Source organism: Hyla sarda, chromosome 12 (assembly GCF_029499605.1).
Source record: "Hyla sarda isolate aHylSar1 chromosome 12, aHylSar1.hap1, whole genome shotgun sequence".
In the NCBI taxonomy this organism is placed as follows: Eukaryota; Metazoa; Chordata; class Amphibia; order Anura; family Hylidae; genus Hyla; species Hyla sarda.
This window is the reverse complement of record NC_079200.1, coordinates 62,409,976-62,435,998: the sequence shown is the minus strand read 5'-3', so window position 1 is coordinate 62,435,998 and position 26,023 is coordinate 62,409,976. Positions and strand designations below refer to the sequence as shown.

At 46.3% G+C, this 26,023-nt stretch overlaps 2 long non-coding RNA genes across 3 annotated transcripts in view; one reads left to right on the top strand and one right to left on the bottom strand.

Annotated features, from left to right (window-relative positions):
- Positions 1 to 26,023, top strand: part of LOC130296393 (uncharacterized) — a 166,127-nt gene that overhangs the window by 139,446 nt on the left and 658 nt on the right. The gene's annotated exons all lie outside the window — the stretch shown is intronic.
- Positions 19,622 to 26,023, bottom strand: part of LOC130296394 (uncharacterized) — a 29,034-nt gene continuing 22,632 nt past the window's right edge. The window contains exon 3 of the long non-coding RNA XR_008849201.1: positions 19,622 to 19,890. This is a non-coding gene — a long non-coding RNA (uncharacterized LOC130296394). The remainder of the gene's footprint in view (positions 19,891 to 26,023) is intronic.

Here is a 26,023-nt window from a genome sequence, read left to right as displayed (position 1 = left end):
GTTTATTCTGATTCTGTGACACATTCTACTTTAACACAGTGGTAAATTTTTGTTGTTACTTGTATCATTTCTTGGTGAAAAATCCTGAAATTTCAAGAAAATTTTGAAAATTTTGCATTTTTCTAACTTTGAAGCTCTCTGCTTGTAAGGAAAATGGATATTCCAAATAAATTATATATTGATTCACATATGCAATTGTCGTGTCCCAGTACCGCATTTCATACGGTACTTATTTATCTATGGGTCCCGTAGCCAGAGTCCCTAGGACTTAGTAATATCTGTTAGTCAGTCCGCCCCTAGTCGCCTCTATTATAGCGTATAGATTCCTAATGTATCCATAGAATAATGTATATAGTATTATTTCTGCATATAAATGGTTAATTACTTGTTTTCATGGTGTCGCAGGGCCTTCGGGTCATGTGATGCGTTCCAAGCCTCATTCTGGATGCGTTCCAGGACTTACTTTGGTATCTCTAGCCTCATTTTGGGTTTTGCAATGTATATAGATCCTGTGATGTAAGCAATCCCATGATACCATGTAAAGTGAGTGGCAGACGTTCGGACCAATCAAAATCGCAACGCCCCCTGCCCATATAAGGGAGCGGCGGCCATCTTATCTCGCTCTTGTTCCTGGGATAGCCAGCAAGCAAGCAAGACCTGTATAGCAGTAATAGCAGTGAGTTAGGCCTGAGCCTTGCGGCAACGGCTGAATGATCTAAATTATAGAGTGTGTCATCCCCTAAGCACTCTGCAGTATCACCGGACCCAATATTTCCCCTAAATCAGGACGGATCTGCACATCACTCCCTAAATTCAGAGACTATAAGTTTAACGCAAGGTCCGCAACTTCTGCCAGTCGCTAAGCAACCTAAGAACTGTTATATGAGACAGTTACTAAGCATTGGATATTGCAAGCACTGCAGTAAAGTTATTCAAGTTCAAGTTAAATCTGCTTGTGGACCTTCAGTCATTTCATTGCACCTATCGCTTCTGGGAAGGGCGGCGATAGGCCGGAACATAGATTCAGCATACCAGCCCTCACCATGGCGTCATGAGTGACTGGGTTAATATTAACCCCTCATATACCAGCATCATACCCTCCCTACCATACACCCCCCAAGTGCTACCACACAATATGTCTACTTTATGTTGGCATCATAAAGTTTACATGTTTTTACTTTTGGAAGACATTATAGGGCTTTTCACTAAAATTTTAAAATCGGAATTTTTCAGGGACCAGTTCAGTTTGAAGTTGATTTGAGGGGCTTTCATGTTAGAAATACCCAATAAATTACCCCATTATAAAAACTGCACCCCTCAAAATATTCAAAATGACATTCAGAAAGTTTGTTAACCCTTTAGGTGTTTCACAGGAATATCAGCAAAGTGAAGGAGAAAATTCAAAATCTTCACTCGCTTGTTCTTGTAGAGCCATTTTTTTTAGGGGAAAAAGGAGAGAAATCCCTCCAAAATTTGTAACCCCATTTCTCTCGAGTAAGGAAATACCTCATATGTGGATGTAAAGTGCTCCATGTGTTCACTTGAGGGCTCAGAAGGGAAGGAGCGACAATGGGATTTTGGAAACTGCACCATTCAAGGAATGTAAAAAGGGGTACAGTGAGCCTTAACACCCCACAGGTGTTTGACGACTTTTCGCTAAAGTCGGATGTGTAAATGAAAAATTTTTTTTCACTAAAATGCTGTTTTTCCCCAAAATTTCTAATTTTTACAAGGGGTTATGGGGAGAAACACTTTACATCCACATTTGGGGTATGTTCTTACAAATTTTAGGGGGCTTTTTTTCCTATTTTCCCTTGTGAAAATGAAAAATTTAGGGTAACACCAGCATTTTGGGAAAACATTTTTTTTCCCCCATCCAACTTTAACGAAAATTCGTGAAACACCTGTAGGGTTTTAAGTCTCACTATACCCCTTGTTACATTCCATGAGGGGTGTAGTTTCCAAAATGGGTCACACGTTGGTATTCATTTTTTTGCGTTTATGTCAGAACCGCTCTAAAATCAGCCACCCCTGTGCAAATCACCAATTTAGGCCTCAAATGTACACAGTGCGCTCTCACTCCTGAGCCTTGTTGTGCGTCCGCAGAGAATTTTACGCCCACATATGGGGTATTTCCGTACTCAGGAGAAATTGCGTTACAAATTTTGGGGGTCTTTTTTTCCTTTTACCTCTTGTGAAAATAAAAAGTATGGGGCAACACCAGCATGTTAGTGTAACATTTAAAAAAAATTTACACTAACAGGCTGGTGTAGCCCCCAACTTTTCCTTTTCATAAGGGGTAAAAGGAGAAAAAGCCCCCCAAAATTTGTAACTCAATTGCTCCCGAGTATGGAAATACCCCATATGTGGCCCTAAACTGTTTCCTTGAAATACGACAGGGCTCCGAAGTGAGAGAGCGCCATGCGCATTTGAGGACTAAATTAGGGATTGCATAGGGGTGGACATAGGGGTATTCTACAACAGTGATTCCCAAACAGGGTGCCTCCAGCTAAACTCCCAGCATGCCTAGACAATCAGAGGCTGGATGCTACGTTTTGGAAACACTGCCATACAATAAATTTTTCCTTTTTATTGGGGGGACGGGGGACGGGGGGGAATGACAGTGTAAGGGGGTGTATATGTAGCGTTTTACCCTTTATTATGTGTTAGTGTAGCATAGTGTTTTTAGGGTACATTTACACAGCGAAGGGTTTACGGTGAGTTTCCAGCTAGGAGTTTGAGCTGCGGCAGAAAATTTTAACCTGACTGTGTGAATGAACCTCACTATAAACCTGACTGTGTGAGTGGACCCTGTACATTCACATGGGGGGGGGGGGGGGGAACCTCCAGCTGTTGCAAAAGTACAACTCCCAGCATGCACTGACAGACCATGCATGCTGGGAGTTGTACTTTTGCAACAGCTGGAGGCACACTGGTTGAAAAACCTTCAGTTAGGTTCTGTTTCAACCAGTGTGCCTCCAGCAGTTGCAAAACTACAACTCCCCCCAGCATGTACTGATCACCGAAGGGTATGCTGGGAGATGTAGTTATGCAACAGCTGGAGGTACGCAACTACAACTCCCAGCATGGTGTGACAGCCGTTTGCTGTTCGTGCATGCTGGGAGTTGTAGTTTTGCAACATCTGGAGGGCTACAGTTTAGAAACCACCGCACAGTGATCTCCAAACTGTGGCCCTCCAGATGTTGCAAAACTACGGCGATGTGCTGGGATGCCTGCTGAATTATTTCAGCAGACTTCACGGTCCGGTCCTCGACCTGCTAGCGGCGGGAACCAGAATTCCCACGGGCGTACCCATACACCCTCAGTCCTTAAGGACTCTAAAAAGGGAATGTATGGGTACGTCCTCATTCCTTAAGGGGTTAAAGAGGTATTCCAATGAATTTTTTTTATCAACTGGTGCTAGAAAGTTAAACAGATTTGTACATTTTTTCTATTTAAAAATCTTAATCCTTCCAGTACTTATCAGCTGCTGTATGCTTCACATGAAGTTCTTTTCTTTTTGAATTTCCTTTGTGTCTGACCACAGTGCTCTCTGCTGACACCTCTGTCATGTCAGGAACTGTCCAGAGCAGGATAGGTTTGCTATGGGGATTTGCTCCTGCTCTTGACAGTTCCTGAGAAAGACAGAGGTGTCAGCAGAGAGCACTGTGGTCAGACAGAAAATAAATGTAAAAAGAAAAGAACTTCCTGTGGAGCATACAGCAGCTGATAAGTACTGGAAGGGTTAAGATTTTTACAAATCTGTTTAGTGTTCTGGCACCAGTTGATTTAAAAAAAATAATGTTTTTCACCAGAATACCCCTTTACAGTTGTGTCTCCTCAAAATAACACAACACATGGACAATGGCGTATAAACCTTGGCAACAAAAGTGAGCAATGGAAATGTCTATCTTGGGCCCAAAGTGTCAATATTTTGTGAGGCCACCATTATTTTCCACTACCTTAAGCCTCTTGGACATGGAGTTCACCAGAGATTCACAGGTTGCCACTGGAGTCATCTTCCACTCCGCCATAATATCATTACGGAGCAGGTGGATGTTAGAGACCATGTGCTCCCCTACCTTCTGTTTAAGGAAGCCCCACAGATGCTCAATAGGGTTGGTGCTCAACATGCTTGGTAAGATCATCACCTTAACCCTCAGCTTCATTGGCAAGGCAGTGGTCATCTTGGAAGGGTGTTTGAAGTCATTATCATGTTGGAATTTTGCCCTGCAGCCCAGTCTCTGAAGGGAGGGGATCATGCTCTGCCACAGTACATGTTGGCATTCATGGTTCCCTCAATGAACTGTAGTTCCCCAGTGCCAGCAGCACTCATACAGCCCCAGACCTTAACACTCCCATCACCATGCTTGACTGTAGGCAAGACACACTTGTCTTTGTACTCCTCACCTGGTTGCCACCACATACGCTTGACACTATCTAAACCAAATACGTTTATCTTGGTCAGATAACAGGACATGGTTTCAGTAGTCATGTCCTTAGTCTACTTATCTTCAGCAAACTGTTTGCAGGCTTTCTTGTGTTCATCTTTAGAAGAGGGTTTTGGGATGACAGCCATGCAGACCAATTTGATGCAGTGTGAGGCGTATGGTCGGCGCACTGACAGGATGACACTCCCCACCCCTTCAACCTCTGCAGCAATGCTGGCAGCACTCATATGTCTATTTCCCAAAGACATTCTCTGGATATGATGCTGAGCACATGTACTCAACTTCTTTGGTCGACCATGCCTGTGAAACCGCTGTATGGTCTTGCCCACCTTGCTACAGGTCAAGTTTGGGGTCTTGGCAATCTTTGGTCTATGCCATCTTTATGTAGAGCAGCAATTCTATTTTTCAGATCCTCCAAGAGTTCTTTGCCATTAGGTTCCATGTTGAACTAATAGAGTGTGAGAGCGGTAACACCAAATGTAAGACACCTGCTCCCCATTCACACCTGAGACCTTGTAACACTAACGAGTCACATGACACCGGCCCAATTAGGACATTTCCACTTAGGAGTGTACTCACTTTTGTTGCCAAGGTTTAGACATGGCAAGGTTTAATAATGGCTGTGTGTCAAGTTGAGGGGGCGGAGCGTGACATCACATGGGGCGGAGCCGTGACATTACTATGTCCCATCCCTGTGATCGCCAGTAATCAGACCCGGAGCGAGCACGCTCCGGGGGCTGATTCTAACGGGGTGCGGCGTGGAAGATCACGGGGGGTCCCCAGCGGCGGGACCCCCGCGATCAGGCATTTTATCCCCTATTCTTTGGATAGGGGATAAGATGTCTTAGCACCAGAGTACCCCTTTAAACCCTGTTATACAGGCTGTGCACACACTACATTGTTGCAGAAGGTCATGTCTTCAGTGTTGTCACTTAAAAAGATTTAAAGAAATATTTACAAAAATGTGAGGGGTGGTCTGTGAGATACTGTATATAAAGCTATCACTGCTGTATACTGTATATAACACTACCACCGCTGGATTATTATATATTCTGGATTATTAGATGTCATTAACGCACTTAAAGGGGTACTCCATTCCCCAGCATTCGGAACATTTAGTTTAGCTGTCACACCCCCTCCCATAGACTTGCATTGAGGGGGCGTGGCGACCCCCAAAGCCCGCACCAGCATTCGGAACTAAATGTTCCGAACGCTGGGGAGTAGAGTACCCCTTTAAAAGGAGAGAAGACTTTCAGAAAGTTATCCTAAAACGTTACTAGGTTCTAGTTCCTGACAAATTAAAGTCAATCTTGTGGGTTTGGTAACTGGAAAATGTGGATCGCATAAATGTATAACATTGTTTTCCAACTAGTGTACCTCCAGCTGTTGCAAAACTACACCTCCCTGCATGCCCGGACAGCCTTTGGCTGTCCGGGCATGCTGGGAGATGTAGTTTTGCAGCAGCTGGAGGCACACTTGTTGGGAAACACTGCTGTAAAGCTGCAGAAATACAGTAAGCTGCGTAAGTGCATGTGAGCTATCACCATGCTACATTAGAGTGGAATATGTCATGCCGTAGAGAGGCGTTTTTGACTTGACGTTGTGATTCCACGCATTGCTATAATTTTACAGAAACTTCTTCATTATCATTTCTGAATAACATTTTTATTTTTATTTTTTTTAATCACACCTTTTGGTAACATTTTAATTTCAGAACTTTGAAAAAAAAATCTGAACTTTTTATTTTTCTAACCTCATGCAACCCCTTTAAATGACTTATTCGGCTCTGCTACATGACATATAAAGGGGACAGCAGGTATCACTGTGACCTCTACTTCGCCTCTTTTCATATTGGGCTCGGAGTCAAAAGGAGTGAGAAGCATGCCTGACATCGCTCTCACAGACCCGGTTCCCATTCGTCGTTTCCGCTTCCTTCACCCAGAGCTAAACAAACAGCGAGGGTTGGTATTTCTCGACAATTCTGCTGCTATATTAAGTCAGTATGGCTGCGGAATGGTGAAATGGTCAGCCGCCTACTTCTCTATTTAAGTGTGGAGCGTTGTGCTGCCACCGCATCCCCCTCCCTGCGGCTGGATTTTATGAGCGATATTTATAGACCAAGGCGACTACCTTGAAAAGCTTTAGTATGGCTTATACTGAATAGGGGGCTCATTTAAAGGGAACAAATCTAGAATAAAGGATTATTTCAGGTCTAGAACAGGGGGCGTAGTTGTCCCATTCTAGACTGACAGAAAAATCGCTTTATGTAGCTTTCAAAACGAAAACAGCATTTTGACTTTTCACCATGGTCAGTGGTGTTCTCCACTAGAGATGAGCGAAGTTACAGTGATTCGATTCGTCACGAACTTCTCAGCTCGGCAGTTGCAGGGTTTATCCTGCATAAATTGGTTTGGCTTTCAGGTGCTCCGGTGGGCTGGAAAAGGAGACTCTCTCCTAGGACTGTATCCACCTTTTCCAGCCCACTGGAGCACCTGAAAGCTGAACTAATTTATGCAGGATAAATTCAGCAACTGCCGAGCTGAGAAGTTCGTGACGAATCGAATCACTGTAACTTCGCTCATCTCTTTTCTCCACCCTCCCTACTTGATAAGAAGAATATTGGGGGAGATTTATCAAAACCTGTGCAGAGGACACATTGACCAGTTGCCCATAGGAACCAGTCAGAGCATTTCTTTCATTTTTCAAAGGCATTTAAAAAAATGAAAGAAGCAATCTGATTGGTTGCTATGGGCAACTCAGCAACTTTTCCTCTACACAGGTTTTGATAAATCTGTGCAGAGGAAAAGTTGATAATATTAGCTGATCACATGTCCTTCTGCTGGGACCCCTAGTGATCAGTTGTGTGGACACCTGGAAGTAACTGTTACGTTTCCCTACAGCGCCACCACAGGTGAAAAGAAGCAATACACAGTGCCCATTTAAATAAATGGGATGTGTGTGTAAAACCGCACAGGATAGGTTCTCTAAAGTTAGAGACACTCTTTAAAGTGTACCTGTCGTTAGCAAAAACTTTTTTTTTTATAATGTAGCCCTGCTTGTCCTCAGTGTACAGAGCCCTGCTTGTCCTCAGTGTACAGAGCCCTGCTTGACCTCAGTGCACAGAGCCCTGCTTGTCCTCAGTGTACAGAGCCCTGCTTGTCCTCAGTGTACAGAGCCCTGCTTGTCCTCAGTGTACAGAGCCCTCCTTGTCCTCAGTGTACAGAGCCCTGCTTGTCCTCAGTGTAAAGAGCCCTGCTTGTCCTCAGTGTAAAGTGCCCTGCTTGTCCTCAGTGTACAGAGCCCTGCTTGTCCTCAGTGTACAGATCCCTGCTTGTCCTCAGTGCACAGAGCACTGCTTGTCATCAGTGTACAGAGCCCTGCTTGCCTCACTGCACAGAGCCCTGCTTGTCCTCAGTGGACAGAGCCCTGCTTGTCCTCAGTGCACAGAGCCCTGCTTGTCCTCAGTGTAAAGTGCCCTGCTTGTCCTCAGTGTACAGAGCCCTGCTTGTCCTCAGTGTACAGAGCCCTGCTTTTCCTCAGTGCACAGAGCCCTGCTTGTCATCAGTGTAGAGAGCCCTGCTTGTCATCAGTGTACGGAGCCCTGCTTGTCCTCAGTGTACGGAGCCCTGCTTGTCCTCAGTGTACTGAGCCCTGCTTGTCCTCAGTGTACAGAGCCCTGCTTGTCCTCAGTGTAAAGTGCCCTGCTTGTCCTCAGTGTACAGAGCCCTGCTTGTCCTCAGTGTACAGAGCCCTGCTTGTCCTCAGTGTACAGAGCCCTGCTTGTCCTCAGTGTAAAGTGCCCTGCTTGTCCTCAGTGTACAGAGCCTTGCTTGTCCTCAGTGTACAGAGCCCTGCTTGTCCTCAGTGCACAGAGCCCTGCTTGTCATCAGTGTACAGAGCCCTGCTAGTCCTCAGTGTACAGAGCCCTGCTTGTCCTCAGTGCCCAGAGCCCTGCTTGTCCTCAGTGCCCAGAGCCCTGCTTTTCCTCAGTGCCCAGAGCTCTGCTTGTCCTCACTGTACAGAGCCCTGCTTGTCCTCACTGTACAGAGCCCTGCTTGTCCTCACTGCACAGAGCCCTGATTATCCTCACTGCACGGAGCCCTGCTTGTCCTCAGTGTACGGAGCCCTGCTTGTCCTCAGCGTACAGAGCCCTGCTTGTCCTCAGTGTACAGAGCACTGCTTGTCCTCACTGTACAGAGCCCTGCTTGTCCTTAGTGTACAGAGCCCTGCTTGTCCTCACTGTACAGAGCCCTGCTTGCCCTCAGTGTACGGAGCCCTGCTAGTCCTCACTGCACGGAGCCCTGATTGTCCTCAGTGTACAGAGCCCTGCTTGTCCTCAGTGTACAGAGCCTTGCTTTTCCTCAGTGTACAGAGCCCTGCTTGTCCTCAGTGCACAGAGCCCTGCTTGTCATCAGTGTACAGAGCCCTGCTTGTCCTCAGTGTACAGAGCCCTGCTTGTCCTCAGTGCACAGAGCACTGCTTGTCATCAGTGTACAGAGCCCTGCTTGCCTCACTGCACAGAGCCCTGCTTGTCCTCAGTGGACAGAGCCCTGCTTGTCCTCAGTGCACAGAGCCCTGCTTGTCCTCAGTGTAAAGTGCCCTGCTTGTCCTCAGTGTACAGAGCCCTGCTTGTCCTCAGTGTACAGAGCCCTGCTTTTCCTCAGTGCACAGAGCCCTGCTTGTCATCAGTGTACAGAGCCCTGCTTGTCATCAGTGTACAGAGCCCTGCTTGTCCTCAGTGTACGGAGCCCTGCTTGTCCTCAGTGTACGGAGCCCTGCTTGTCCTCAGTGTAAAGTGCCCTGCTTGTCCTCAGTGTACAGAGCCCTGCTTGTCCTCAGTGTACAGAGCCCTGCTTGTCCTCAGTGTACAGAGCCCTGCTTGTCCTCAGTGTAAAGTGCCCTGCTTGTCCTCAGTGTACAGAGCCTTGCTTGTCCTCAGTGTACAGAGCCCTGCTTGTCCTCAGTGCACAGAGCCCTGCTTGTCATCAGTGTACAGAGCCCTGCTAGTCCTCACTGCACAGAGCCCTGATTGTCCTCAGTGTACAGAGCCCTGCTTGTCCTCAGTGCCCAGAGCCCTGCTTGTCCTCAGTGCCCAGAGCCCTGCTTTTCCTCAGTGCACAGAGCCCTGCTTGTCCTCAGTGGACAGAGCCCTGCTTGTCCTCAGTGCACAGAGCCCTGCTTGTCCTCAGTGTAAAGTGCCCTGCTTGTCCTCAGTGTACAGAGCCCTGCTTGTCCTCAGTGTACAGAGCCCTGCTTTTCCTCAGTGCACAGAGCCCTGCTTGTCATCAGTGTACAGAGCCCTGCTTGTCATCAGTGTACAGAGCCCTGCTTGTCCTCAGTGTACGGAGCCCTGCTTGTCCTCAGTGTACGGAGCCCTGCTTGTCCTCAGTGTACAGAGCCCTGCTTGTCCTCAGTGTAAAGTGCCCTGCTTGTCCTCAGTGTACAGAGCCCTGCTTGTCCTCAGTGTACAGAGCCCTGCTTGTCCTCAGTGTACAGAGCCCTGCTTGTCCTCAGTGTAAAGTGCCCTGCTTGTCCTCAGTATACAGAGCCTTGCTTGTCCTCAGTGTACAGAGCCCTGCTTGTCCTCAGTGCACAGAGCCCTGCTTGTCATCAGTGTACAGAGCCCTGCTAGTCCTCACTGCACAGAGCCCTGATTGTCCTCAGTGTACAGAGCCCTGCTTGTCCTCAGTGCCCAGAGCCCTGCTTGTCCTCAGTGCCCAGAGCCCTGCTTTTCCTCAGTGCCCAGAGCTCTGCTTGTCCTCACTGTACAGAGCCCTGCTTGTCCTCACTGTACAGAGCCCTGCTTGTCCTCACTGCACAGAGCCCTGATTATCCTCACTGTACGGAGCCCTGCTTGTCCTCAGCGTACAGAGCCCTGCTTGTCCTCAGTGTACAGAGCACTGCTTGTCCTCACTGTACAGAGCCCTGCTTGTCCTCACTTTACAGAGCCCTGCTTGTCCTCACTGTACAAAGCCCTGCTTGTCCTCAGTGTACGGAGCCCTGCTTGTCCTCAGTGTACGGAGCCCTGCTTGTCCTTAGTGTACAGAGCCCTGCTTGTCCTCACTGTACAGAGCCCTGCTTGCCCTCAGTGTACAGAGCCCTGCTAGTCCTCACTGCACAGAGCCCTGCTTGTCCTCAGTGCACAGACCCCTGCTTATCATCACTGTACAGAGTCCCGCTTGTTCTCACTGCACAGAGCCCTGCTTGTCCTCACTGTATAGAGCCCTGCTTGTCCTCACAGCACAGAGCCCTGCTTGTCCTCACTATACAGAGCCCTGCGTGTCCTCACTGCACAGAGCCCTGCCTGTCCTCACTGCATGGAGCCCTGCTTGTCCTCACTGCACGGAGCCCTGCTTGTCCTCAGTGTACGGGGCCCTGCTTGTCCTCAGTGTACAGAGCCCTGCTTGTCCTCAGTGTACAGAGCCCTGCTTGCCCTCAGTGTACAGAGCCCTGCTTGTCCTCTCTGCACAGAGCCCTGCTTGTCCTCACTGTACAGAGCCCTGTTTGTCCTCAGTGTACAGAGCCATGCTTGTTCTCAGTGTACAGAGCCCTGCTTGTCCTCACTGTACAGAGCCCTGCTTGTCCTCAGTGCACAGAGCCCTGCTTGTCCTCAGTGTACTGAGCCCTGCTTGTCCTCAGTTTACAGAGCCTTGCTTGTCCTCAGTGTACAGAGTCATGCTTGTCCTCAGTGTACAGAGCCTTGCTTGTCCTCAGTGTACAGAGCCCTGCTTGCCCTAATGTGTGTACTGATTTCGTATTAAATGATCTTTTCTACTCCTTTCACATATAAAGAAGAATTCTGGACAAATCTGTTATCTGAGTTCCCTATGCAGATACACATCCAAGACATCCCATGGTTATGACTGATGCATCACCAAGATAGACTGGGAGAAATCATTGGGCACAATTTAAAAAGTCAACTACCTGGATGGGTTTGTATCTGTTTTTGGAAGTTCTGGGTATATTTCTGCCTCTCAGTGCATATTATTAGTTCTGACATATTTGCCTCTTTTATGCCTTCTTACCCATAGGTGTGCACTAACTGTGTTCAAAATGCATTTATTACAGGTTGGAAAATGGCTCTTCTTGTTTTCATACAGTCTATTAGAACATCATGCCATGGTTCATCCATACTCAATGCATTTTAATTGGCTAACAGTATGTTAAAAGGCAAAGCTAACCACGATAAAATACAAATAGTAGATGTTGCATTCAAAGCTCTATTGTCATCCCAATGTTTTGTCCCGATGTTGCTGTGTCTATATCAAGGACATCTTACTGATTTAATAATGGATGCATAACAGCTATGATCTTGAAGGATCTTCAATAAGCCTCAAAATATCAACTATATCCCCTTAAATACACCCACATTAAACATATTCATTGTGATGTTCCTCTTAACGTGTATTTCTTGTATTGACTTCAGATATACAAAGCATTGGCAGGTACTGTGGATCAGGGGCAGTTATAGAAATTGCTAAAAGAGCATTTGGCAGCTCAATATGAAAATGCACACATAAAAAAACGAACTACAACTCCCAGCTGGTTCTGACAATTGATCAGCATTAGATCACTGTGTTCTAAAGATCCTCCAATGCTTTTCACCAGAGATATACTGTGCCGCCATATGTTCCTTTAGAGAGATGCTATGTTTACTATGTGACATATGTGACTGACATACTTTGAAGACCAGACCTAAAATCAATTGAAATAAATTTGAACCTCAGGCCAGACACCGAAGTTGAAACAGTATTGTCACTTTAAGAGAAAATGTTCACATGTCACACAGGCATGTCTGATGTTTTGATCAGTTGAGGTCTGGATTAGAGATGGGTGAATCGAAGCTGACGAAGTCAAATTCGTTCTGAATTTCTTGAAATATTTGATTCTGAATGAATCTGAATTTCCTCACGCTTCGTGGTAATAAATAGTGTTGAGCGGCATAGGCCATATTCGAATTCACAATATTTAGCGAATATATGGGCATATATTCGTCCTATATTCGCAAAAATCGCATATTTTCAATATTCGCTCCCTTTTTTTTAATGCAAAAAATCGTCAAAAGTTCGCATGTGCATTCGCATGCGCTATATCGGCGAGATCTACTTCCGCAACTTATTACTCTACTTGATTGGAAGTTTCCTGTAAAGTTTACTGCAAAGTTTCCTGTGACTGAGAAAACATTGTGGGGAGCAAATTTAGCAAGAAGGAGGAAAAACTCTTGATCAGTGTAAGTATTTTCACATTACACCAGTGTATTTGATTACACTTCACATGCATGTTAGATCAATCTCTTTATATGCCGATAGAGTGTTAACCTGTTGGGGACGGAGGGCATACAGGTACTGACCAACCTACCAATGACAGGAGGGGCGGGGGGTCAAAAGTTAAGATCCCCTCTCTGCCCACCAATAAAAGTCCGGGCAGAGCGGGGGTAAAGGAGGATGCGGCATCACTAACTGCCGGCGGCAGGATGTTGGAGCGACAATCGCGTGACCAGCAGGGGGGACGATTGGCATGGGCAGGCCACAGTATGAAGATCGCTGGTAAGTGATCTTCAACTGTGACCCTCAAGAAGTTGCAAAACTACAACTCCCAGCATGCTAGACAGCCTTTGGCTCTCTGTGCATACTGGAAGTTGTAGTTTTGCAACATATGGAGGGCCACAGATTGGAGACCACTGTGCAATGGTCTCCACACTGTGGTCCCCCTGATGTTGCAAAACTACAACTCTCAGCATGCCCAGACAGTCCAGCCATGCTGGGAGTTCGGTGGAGTTCAGTGGTAAGGTTTCGGGAAAAATCTGGTCTATGGTGAGGTAAGTGCGGTTCATTTGTGCTTACATGCAATTACGTTCACAGGTCACGGTGGGCCAGGGTCAGGAGGCTACAGCACTGCCGAGCGCTGCTGCGGGGTTCCCTGGGGGGCGCGACAGTTCCCGGGATTCTAGTTGGCACATGGGTTTTGTCATGCAATGTTTCCTGCCGATGCATTGCCGTGGAATGAGATTTGCCATAGAATGAGATGGTCCGCCTCCATCACATCCTATTGGCTCTCTCTTGTCACGTGACATATTTAAACGTCACGCATCGACGCGCACAGCAGTGCCAATTTGGCTATCACAGGGAGAGGATCTCCTCACCCTGTGATAGCTGAAGCTGCACGGAGCTCTCATGGCCTCTGTGGCCCGACAGAAGTTCACACATGTACGCAGCTCATACGGCTGCCTCATATACATTTACTGTTGATCCACAGCGCTATCGGGATCCCTATGCCCGATGGCGCTGTCATCAGTGTGCGTCCCCGCGAGCGCCCCACGCCCGCAGCTCTACTCCCCGTCCTCCGCCCCCCGCAGCTCTACTCTCCGTCCCGTTAACGCTCAGGGAGCGGGGAACAGAAAGTAGAGCATCGGGCGCAGGTTAAGTTATTCGCGTAGTGCTGCGCATGCGCAGTACTACTTTACCTGCGCCCGATGCTCTACTTTCTGTTCCCCGCTCCCTGAGCGTTAACGGGACGGGGAGTAGAGCTGCGGGGGGCGGAGGACGGGGAGTAGAGCTGCGGGCATGGGGCGCTCGCGGGGACGCACACTGATGACAGCGCCATCGGGCGTAGGAATCCCCATAGCGCTGTGGATCGCTCCCTGAGCGTTCACAGGGGACGGGGAGTAGAGCTGCGTAGGACGGGGAGTAGAGATGCGGGGGACGGGGAGTACAGCTGCGGGGGACGGGGTGTAGAGCTGCAGGCGTGGGGATCCTGATGACAGCGCCATCGGGCATAGGGATACCGATAGCGCTGTGGATCAACAGTAAATGTATATGAGGCAGCCGTATGAGCTGCGTACATGTGTGAACTTCTGTCGGGCCACAGAGGCCATGAGAGCTCCGTGCAGCTTCAGCTATCACAGGGTGAGGAGATCCTCTCCCTGTGATAGCCAAACTGACACTGCTGTGCGCATCGATGCGTGACGTTTAAATATGTCACGTGACAAGAGAGAGCCAATAGGATGTGATGGAGGCGGACCATCTCATTCTATGGCAAATCTCATTCCACGGCAATGCACCGGCTACTTACCAATTGCAGCGATGTCACGTTGTCCCGGGGGTTACAGGCTGCGGGTCCCGGCGGGGTGTAGTTGCGGCTGGCTGACTGCAGTGAGCAGACGCTGACGCCAGGTGGCGCGACGTGTGCACGTATACTGGCAGTCAGTCTGGTTGCAAATAAAGATTAAAAAAATAATGTGTAAATGTATATAGATATTCAATAAAGTAATGGAGGTTCTGTGCATTCGGGTACAGGAATTTTATAGGTTAATAAAGTATGTGGGTATATATGTAGGCATGTATGTATATGTATGTATACATTTGTATACGTAACATAATAATCACATAAAAGGGGTGCATTTCCGTTGGCGCAAATGGGTATGTACATGTATTTAGTCATGCTAGTAGGTTTTATACGGTACATTCACTCGTGATATCGTACAGGGCATAGTCAGTGTTTTTTCACAGTACAGTCATTCCGTATTATGTGCAGTACGTACAGTCATAATTGTGTATGATATATATACTGGTGATGGCATGTGCAACGGCTATGGTTGCAGCGTTTGTATACAATCAATACTATCACTGTGTTTGCTGGTCTAGGGTTGTATACAGTACATGCGCACAGTGTTATATGCAGAGTGTACGGTTATAGGTATGTATTCAGTACACACGTTCATAGCAATACACACGGTCCATACGGTCATAATATTATGTGGCAAATACGGTACTGTATTTGTTAATTGTAGTTCATTTGGTTATTTATAGGTGTTTATCTATGTGGCAGAACTATTATAGCAGTCATAAGGTGTTTTTCATGGTAGCATTTACAGTGCGTAAGTTTCATTCATACGTTATACTGTTACAGTGCATTTACATTCATAGTTATTATTGTATTGCAGTGCACACACGTTCGTAGCGTTAGTGATTACACGTCTGTTGTGGTCGTTGCGTACATGTTAGTGCATTGCATTGGTAGCGTGTAATCTTGTTAGCATTTCTGTGGCTATATGTATTGAGTCTTCAATAGAGCTTTCAATTATATAGGTGATAACAGTTCTTCTTTTTAGCATCTTTACGGTATTATGTCATAGCCGTTATATATATATGCCGTAATGGCATTCCATACTCTGCATACATGCTTGTGGCAGCTATGCTGTTGATATGCCCATGGCATTAATGTCGTGCATACGCCTATGGCATTATACTGTTCATGAACGCTTGTGACATTATGCGGTTTATATTCTCATGGCATCTATATTTTGATACGCTAGGGGCTTCAGTGCGCATACATTCATGACATTCCTACTGTTTAAACGCTCATAGTGTTATACTGTTCATACGCTTTTGGCGTTCGTACTGTTTACACGCCTGTTCATAATGTTCACATGCTCAGCAGTCGTACTGTCCATACGCTCTTAATATTTATACTGTTCATACGTTTATGACATGTATACTTTTTATACGCTCATGGAATTTATACCATTCATTCGCTCGGTGCCGCTATACTGTTCATACGCTTGTGGTGGGCATTCTGTTTAGGCTCATTACCGTTATACTTTTAATACGCACATGGCATTACACGTTTATGGCATTTATACTGTTCATTAGCCCACATGATTTATATTGTTCACCAGCTCATGGAAGTGGTTATCACATGCTCGTGGCATGGATACTTGTCACGATTCGGCAGGCTGGAGGTGGATCCTCTGTGTCAGAGAGGGATTGGCGTGGACCGTGTCGGTGGACCGGTTCTAAGTAGCTACTGGTTTTCACCAGAGCCCGCCGCAAAGCGGGATGGTCTTGCAGCGGCGGTAGCAACCAGGTCGTATCCACCGGCAACGGCTCAACCTCTCTGACTGCTGAGATAGGCATGGTACAAGGGATAAGGCAAGAGCAAGGTCGGACGTAGCAGAAGGTCAGGGCAGGCAGCAAGGATCGTAGTCAGGGGCAACGGCAGGAGGTCTGGAACACAGGCTAGGAACAGTCAAGGAAAGGCTTTCTCTGGCACAAGGGCAACAAGATCCGGCAAGGGAGTGCAGGGGAAGTGAGGTATAAGTAGGGAGTGCACAGGTGGAAACTAATCAGGGAGATTGGGCCAGGCACCATCATTGGTGCACTGGCCCTTTAAATTGCAGAGACCCGGCGCGCACGCGCCCTAAGGAGCGGGGCCGCGCGCACAGGGACAACACAGACGGGGAACGGGTCAGGTACAGGGACCGAGATGCGCATCGTGAGGGGGCGCGTCCCGCATCGCGAATCGCATCCCGGCTGGGAGCAATATCGCAGTGCACCCGGTCAGCAGGTCTGACCGGAGCGCTGCGAATTAAAGAACGCTGCGAGCGCTTCGGGGAGGAGCGGGGACCCGGAGCGCTTGGCGTAACAGTACCCCCCCCCCCTTGGGTCTCCCCCTCTTCTTGGAGCCTGAGAACCTGAGGATAAGACTTTTGTCCAGGATGTTGTCCTCAGGTTCCCAAGATCTCTCCTCTGAGCACTTAACTACAAAGGGTCCAAGATAACGTGGTCCCAGATTAAAACTGGGGACACGGAAGCGGATATACTTGGTGGAGAGCCACACAAAAACAGGAGGAGTTCTTCTTTTTTCTTCGGCAAGCTTCTTCACCCGGGATGAGGCTAGTATGAGGGATTTTAGAGTCTTTTTCCAGATGGTGGCGAAGCCCCGGGAAACCTCATCAACAGCGGGCACACAAGAAGGCGTGAGAGTGGGGAGGGAGGGAAGAGGGTCAAGCTTGGCACAGGGCAGAGTGTTAACAGGACGGGGGCTGTGAGGAGGAGACACAGCATAGTCCAGATAGGCCTTGGGGAGACCAGGTAAAGGGGGAGACACAGAGGTTTGACTGACGGGACTGGGAGCAGACGTGAGGCATTTTCTGTGGCAAGAAGCACCCCAGCTCTTGATCTCCCCGGTGGTCCAGACAAGGGTAGAGGAGTGGCGTTGGAGCCATGGCAGACCGAGGAGGACTTCAGAGGAGCATTTGGGCAAAACAAAAAGTTCCATGCTCAAGAGCAGGGGTTCTGTGCGGTAACGCACAGTGCAGTATAGAAGTAATTCTTTCTTTCTGCGGCGAGTCCTCTCTTCAGGGGTCAGGCGAGACCGATCCACTTGCATAGCCTCCTCGGCGGGAGGCACAGGGGTGGATTGCAAAGGATATTGTGAGAGAGGTGCTCCGAGCGGTGTGGCACATGGCAGGGCCTTCCCAGGCAGGAGACCACGGCAGAGTCTAGAGTCCCCATCAAATTTGTCCGGCAGGGACAAGCGGGGGTTAGGAGCGGCCGGTCGCTGCGGAGGAGTTGCAGGAGCCGGCGGAGGAGATGGTTGTTGCTGTTGCAGCTGCTTTGTCTGTGACTGAAGTTGCTGTATCTGCGGCAGCAGCTGCTGTATCTGTGACTGAAGTTGCTGTGTCACGGTGGTCAAGTATGACAGCTGGTGATTTCGTTGGGTGATCATTAGGGATTGCTGGGCAATCACCGTGGAAATGTCGGCAAGACTTGACAGCGGCACCTCAGCGGAATCCATGGCCGGATCTACTGTCACGATTCGGCAGGCTGGAGGTGGATCCTCTGTGTCAGAGAGGGATTGGTGTGGACCGTGTCGGTGGACCGGTTCTAAGTAGCTACTGGTTTTCACCAGAGCCCGCCGCAAAGCGGGATGGTCTTGCAGCGGCGGTAGCAACCAGGTCGTATCCACCGGCAACGGCTCAACCTCTCTGACTGCTGAGATAGGCATAGTACAAGGGATAAGGCAAGAGCAAGGTCGGACGTAGCAGAAGGTCAGGGCAGGCAGCAAGGATCGTAGTCAGGGGCAACGGCAGGAGGTCTGGAACACAGGCTAGGAACACTCAAGGAAAGGCTTTCTCTGGCACAAGGGCAACAAGATCCGGCAAGGGAGTGCAGGGGAAGTGAGGTATAAGTAGGGAGTGCACAGGTGGAAACTAATCAGGGAGATTGGGCCAGGCACCATCATTGGTGCACTGGCCCTTTAAATTGCAGAGACCCGGCGCGCGCGCGCCCTAAGGAGCGGGGCCGCGCGCACAGGGACAACACAGACAGGGAACGGGTCAGGTACGGGGACCGAGATGCGCATCGCGAGCGGGCGCGTCCCGCATCACGAATCGCATCCCGGCTGGGAGCAATATCGCAGCGCACCCGGTCAGCAGGTCTGACCGGAGCGCTGCGAATTAAAGAACGCTGCGAGCGCTTCGGGGAGGAGCGGGGACCCGGAGCGCTCGGCGTAACAATACTGTTCATACGCTCAGGGCTTTCATATTGTTCACGCAATTTTGGTATTTATACGATTCATATGCTCATGATATACGTTTCATATGCTCGTAGTATTGGATACTGTTTTAAACATTTATGCCGTTTCACTGTCCACACGCTCGTGGCGTTTATAATGCCCTCATGCTTTTGGTAATTATACAAGATCATACGCTCACTATCGTGTGACAGAATGAGTGCCATTCTGTCACACGATAGTGTTCACACGCTCGTAGCATCTATACTGTTCATACATTCTCAGCAGTTATTGGTCAGATACTCATGGCATTTGTGCGGTTCACATTTGTGGCGGTCATACAGTCTTGCGAGCATGGTATTCACACTGTTCATAGACTCGTTGTTTATACACTCATAGCATTCATGCGGTACGTATACTCGTGTTACTTATGCTGCACATGCGCTTGTGCGTCGGATTCAGGCACTTAGGGCATTTACATTGTGCATGACATTATACAGTTTTATACGCCCATGGTATTACGGTTGATTTCTATCACACCGGCTACTTCTGCAGGGGGTCGTACGACATGGTTGTTGTTTCTGACATTTATGCAGTGCAACAGCATCACCACACATAGGTGGTGTATACCCCTCATACCTGCTATGGCTGCAGAGGGATACATTGCATAGTTGTTGCTATTGACACGTTTTCAGAGTGACGACATCACGGCACATAGGCGGTTGTATACCCATTATACCTGCCACTTCTGCAGGGGGATGCACTAGTTGTTTTTACTGACACATCTTCAGAGCAACAACTTCACGATACATAGGCGGTGCTATACACATTATACCTGCCACATCTGCAGGGGGTTCCATTGTACAGTTGTTGTTACTGACACATATTCAGAGCATCAACATATCGACACATAGGTGGTGGTGTATCCTTTGTACCTGCCACGTCTGCAGGAGGATGCAATGTTCAGTTCTTGTTACTGACACGTCTTCAGAGCGACAACTTCACGACACATAGACGGTGGTATACCCATTATACCTGCCACATCTGCTGGGGGATCCATTGCATAGTTGTTGTTACTGACACGTCTTCAGAGTGACAACGTCACCTCACGTAGGTGGTTATATACCGATCATACGCGACACAGCTGCAGGGGAATTCAGAGAAATATTGTTATGGTCACTTCTCCAGAACATTATAAATCATGACACATAGGCGGTGGTATACCCATTATACCTGCCACGTCTGCAGGGGGATCGATTGCATAGTTGTTACTGACAGGTTTTCAGAGCAACAACATCATGGCACATAGGCATTGTACACCAATCATATGTGACTCGGCTGCAGGGGAATTCACTGAGGAATTGTTTTTACGGTCACGTCTTAGTACAATAACATTACACCACATAGGTGGGATTCCCATTTTCCCTGCCACGTCTGCAGGGCATGTACCGCATAGTTTGTTGTTATCAATACGTTTTCAGTGTGTTGACATTACAACTCGTAGACGATAGATATAGATGGCATACACATCATACCTGCCACATGGGCAGAGCAATACACTGCGCAGTTGTTGTCACTGACACGCTTTCAGGGCACCAACATCACAATATACAGGTGGTAGGATATTCGTTACACATAGCATGGCTGGAGGAGGATGCACTTCGGAGTTGTTGTTAATGAATCGTTTTCAGAGCATCAACAGCATGGCGCATACGGGTGGTAATCCCTTCATATCTGCCACACCTGAAGTGGGATACATGGTGTAGTTATTGTCACTAACCCACTTTCTAAGTCATAGTTTCAGGTAAAAAAAAAAAAGCGATGGTTAGGCCAGACCTGTCATGTGTATGGGCATGTTGCTTGCATAGTGAACTGTCACGTCAGCAGGTACGTTGATCGTAAAGGGACCTTTCACGTCTAAAGGCACGGTAGAGGTGCAGGCATGGTGGTTCACGAATAGAAATACAGGTTCGGGGGTTGTGCAAGGCACTGTCAGGGTCACAGGTGCGATCCATATGATGCTATCTGTCAATCGCCGCAGGACGTTACCCCGGCGTGCAGTTTTGAGGCAGAAGTTCGGCGGTTCAAGGTTGGGTCAGGGTTCTTTGAGTGTATTCAATGGCACGTAAGACCTCTCAGGTGGTTAGGCACATTGTCTACGCATAGTCCTGGTCGTCTACAGGTACAATGACAATTTGGTTTGACTACCAGCACCAGGCCAACACTTCAGTGTACAGTTGGTGGGTAGTTCATGGTATGTCGAGACAGTTCGGGTAGTCTTCAGGCAAGTTTCTCGAGTTTAGTTCTGGGTACAGGTGAAAATGCATATCATGGTCATGGTCTGTCATGGGGGCAGGTTACTGTGTAAATTGGCTAACACTTTGTGTTGGGATTCTAAAATAGGGACCGGATAGCGTAGTTAGGCCTGACAGGCAATTATCAGTTTTTCTCGATTAATGACAGACGTCAGTATGTTTAGCTTATATGCTAACGTGGTCTAGAGTCAGTGCTGGCGTATTCTTCTGAGTTGGTACAGTGGATACAGCTATCCATCACTAGATAGAGCATTCGTTCATAATTAGCTGGTTGGTTGGTTCTACTGTTATAGGGTCTGTATTAGAGTTTTCAGGGTGAGGGAAGTTAGGGGGTGGCCACGTTATGAGATTTAGGCATCCTACTACTTATCCTACTGGGTCAGATGTTTTGCCCATTAGAGGCTTTGGGAACAGTTCAGCCACTTTTGTTAGTTTTAACTTTCAGGTAGATACATAGAATGTTTTAGACGTGAATACGAGAGGAAGTTGCTCTGACCACGTCACAGTTCGTTTCTCACACAAGGTCATTGATCACCACTTTAGGAGGTAATCATCGGCTATTTTCAGGTCACTCTTTTTGCATTGGGGCAGCATCTGCAGCGTCACAACACAAGGTTTTCCTCTGCATGTTATTTCGAAGTTAGGCAGATGGGAGTCATGCTACTATTCAATTATGTTCCAAATCTTCACAACAAAATGGCTGATGACTTCAGATACTTGGTATGGTTCTTATATACATTATTTTATTCCTGCACAGTTATGTGTTTTGCCCTCTAAAGGCTAACCCTCGGTCGCGGTTTTTGGGCACAGTTCAACCGCTTTACTATAGTGTTATGCATATGTGTTATTAGTTTCTTTACAGGAACCACCGAAGAAGTATTATCTACTGGCGTAGGTACGTCTTGCCGGTCACGTGTGGAGCCGTGATGATTATGGTAGGATAATAAACTATATAAAATATTTAAAAATATGAGGAGACTGTGTTTTAAATTTTGAATAACATTTATTTATAATAACAAAGTAAAAACTGTAGATACACACTATTACTGCAATTATAATGTATATTATAGGCATAAAATATATATGCTGGATCAAGGTGGTAGATTAAAGTTCCCGTTGAATATCAGTTAATCCGCCATCTACTACTCCGGCGCTGGTAACAGGAGATGGTTAAAAGTCTGTGGCTATTGGCCTAAATGCCTCACAGTCACTGACACAAGATACGTGTCTAAATAATGTACACAGAAAAAATGGAGATATAACACCACCTTAAATATAAACATATAAATCTTTATTAAGAATGTTTTACATAAAAAACATATAGATGTAAATATGAAGTAATGCAATGGAAATCCAACACAAAACTAACTGGCGCAGAGCAGGAAAATTACATACAGATAAGTAAACAAAATGTCCACATACTATATCGCAGGTATGGAATATATAGTTTGCCACTGTGGGCTATCCATACAGATGCTACATGTTTACAAAGTATTAGTGTACATCTGATATCGCCTAAGGCTGATATACAGCCAGGCCAGAGAATGCACAGTGAAACTAAGTGATAACATGGACAATGTGTTCAGATTTCTCAGTAAGAATCAATATAGAACCTTACCCATGTGGGATAACAAGCTCTGTGACCGACCCCTACTACCGTTTTGGTTTCCCTTTTTCAAGAGGTACTAACTATGTGAATGGTGTGGCGGTTTATATGTTGTACAATAATGATACAAATTACCTGCAGCGGTTTTGAGATTCAGTCGGCGCCTGCGCCATGCTCCACCGGAACAAAAGCTGGCCCCACTTCCGACGTCTTCGTCCATCTGCGCAGAACCGAGAAAGTGTTCCCGGGCATGCGCACTGAACTCCAGTTCGTCGGAGGGGTGCGTCACTAGCAAAGAACACGGCGCAGGCGCACTGGATATCGCACCGCTGCGAGAGATGTCCTAAGTGATCACTATATTCACTGTGCATTCGATTACATGCCTGAGAAATAATAGAAATATGCAGATAAGGTGAACATAAAAACCACACAAAAATACATAGTCAAACATAGTGAAAAAACAAGCAAGTTACACCAATCGTGTTTAAATGGTACCTATAAGGAAATATTAGTGTATAGAATATATAATGTTCTAGGGAATAGTGCAATAATAATACAAAGAAGATGTGAGAAGAACGTGATCAGATGATCACATCTATACCTCAACTACCTAAATAAATGTAGCTGACTAGTGAAGAAATGATATCACAAAAGTGACCTATACCGTGAATACACCAGGCTGCAAACGAAAAAAGAGGAATATAAAAAGTATGGCATATTCCATGTCCACTAGTAATTCTTTAGAGACCATGTAAAATGGATCCTAAAAGATAAAAACTTAAAATGTTGTTAGTTACAGAATGCTTACTGGGGTGTGTATAGAGTAAAGTTAGGTCCAAAATATTGAACCAACTATAACGTGGTGGGCCCCCATATAGTTGGTTCAATATTTTGGACCTAACTTTACTCTATACACACCAGTAAGCATTCTGGGGATGTGTATAATAGTTAAGGGTGTCTTTTTGTGCAGCTTCCGTCATTGAACTATATAGGAATATCATTTCCGTCTGTCTCCTAGTTGTTTAATACATTTACCATGTGCGGTAATTTTTAACAGTTTGTGTCTGTAACTAACAACATTTTAAGTTTATCTTTTAGGATCCATTTCACATGGTCTTTACAGTGGTTTGATCGGTTTACATGTTGGTAATATTATGTTATCTATTTGGTCCCTAAAGAATTGCTAGTGGACATGGAATTAGCCATACTCTTTATATTCCTCTTTTTTCATTTGCAGCCTGGTGTATTCACGGTACAGGTCACTTTTGTGATATAATTTCTTCACTAGTCAGCTACATTTATTTAGGTAGTTGAGGTATAGATGTGATCATCTGATCACGTTCTTCTAACATCTTCTTTGTATTATTATTGCACTATGCCCTAGAACATTATATATTCTATACACTAATATTTCATTATATAGTTTTTATGTTCACCTTTATATCTGCACATTTCTATTATTTCTCAGGCATGTAATCGAATGCACAGTGAGTATAGTGATCACTTAGGACATCTCTAGCAGCGGTGAGATATCCAGTGTGCCTGCGCCGTGTTCTTTGCTAGTGACGCAGCCCTAAGACGCGACTGGAGTTCAGTGCGCATGCCCGGGAACACTGTTTCTCGGTCCTGCGCAGATGGACGTAGATGCCGGAAGTGGGGCCAGCCTTTGTTCCGGTGGAGCATGGCGCAGGCGCCAATGGAATCTCAACACCGCTGCAGGTAATTTGTATCATTTTTGTACCACATATAAACTGTCACACCTCTCACATAGTTAGTACCTCTTGAAACCGAAACGGTAGTAGGGGTCGGTCGCAGAGCTTGTTATCCCACATGAGTAAGGTTTAGTGTTGAGCAACATAGGCCATATTCGAATTTGCGATATTTCATGAATATATGGATGAATATTTGTCATATATTCGCTAAATTCGCATATTCGTAATATTCACGTTATATTTTTCGCATATGCGACAATTTGCATATGCTAAAATTTGCATAAACGAAAATTTGCATGTGCGAAAATTCGCATAAGCGAAAATTAGCATATGCTAATTTTCCCATATGCGAAAATTCGTACGCCAGTCTCACACAGTACTATTAGAGCCTTCTTTAGACCACACAAGCTGGAAGCAGAGAAGGATGATCACTGTGATGTGTACTGTGGAAAAAAAAAATATTAGTAATTACGAATATAAAATTTGCATTGCGAATATTCGCGAGCAACACTAGTAAGGTTATATATTGATTCTTAGTGAGAAATCTGAACACGTTGTCCATGTTATCACTTAGTTTCACTGTGCATTCTCTGGCCTGGCTGTATATCAGCCTTAGGCGATATCAGATGTACACTAATACTTTGTAAACATGTAGCATCTGTATGGATAGCCCACAGTGGCAAACTATATATTCCATACCTGCGATATATAATGTGTGGACATTTTGTTTACTTATCTGTATGTAATTTTCCTGCTCTGCACCAGTTATTTTTGCGTTGGATTTCCATTGCATTACTTCATCTTTGCATCTATATGTTTTTTATGTAAAACATTCTTAATAAAGATTTATATGTTTATATTGAAAGTGGTGTTATAACTCCATTTTTTCTGTGTACATATATCTGTGGAGTTCCCCTGTCCTTGACAAGATCATTTTGCACTCCTCTATGGGTGTCACTGGGACACAGGGAAGTTTTTGTTGCATTATACTAAGACTTTGGTGTTCATCGTATCTAAATAATGGTATATAGAAGTATAGGTTGTGGACGTCCTGTATAGGGTCAACTCTGACAGCGGGAGGACGGCTGGCACCATTCTGCGACGGGCCCTATGATGGATTATAACACACCGTCTGCACTGCACCGCTGCCGCACTCCATTTTGGTTAGCACAGAATAGACACTTGTTACTCCGATCGGCAAGACCAGAGGTTCAGCTGAGTGGCATCTGATGTCAGGAAAAGGTCCACGTGGGGTGAGATGTTAAGAGCAAAGCCGGCTGTTTGATTGAAAGTACATGAACGGGATGCTGCTATTTTGTGGCAGCTGATGAATAGCTTTTCTAAAAATGGCAAATTTCTTGCAGTAGTAGTGCATGTTCAAAAGTCCACAATCTAAATGCATTTCAGGGTACTAATACATGACCCCTTCCTCATATTTATATATATGTTATATATTTTATTATCACACCACAATCATGCATCAGTATCTCTGGTGAGTTCCTGGAGGTTTTGGATTTCGGTTTTATTCATCTAATCTTTTTAATCGCACCTAGGGGTATAGTTGAACATACGATCTAGCCTCTGAGCTTTGTAGCTGTGAGCTGCACACAGTTTTTTTTTTACTTTTTAACGTATATTACACTT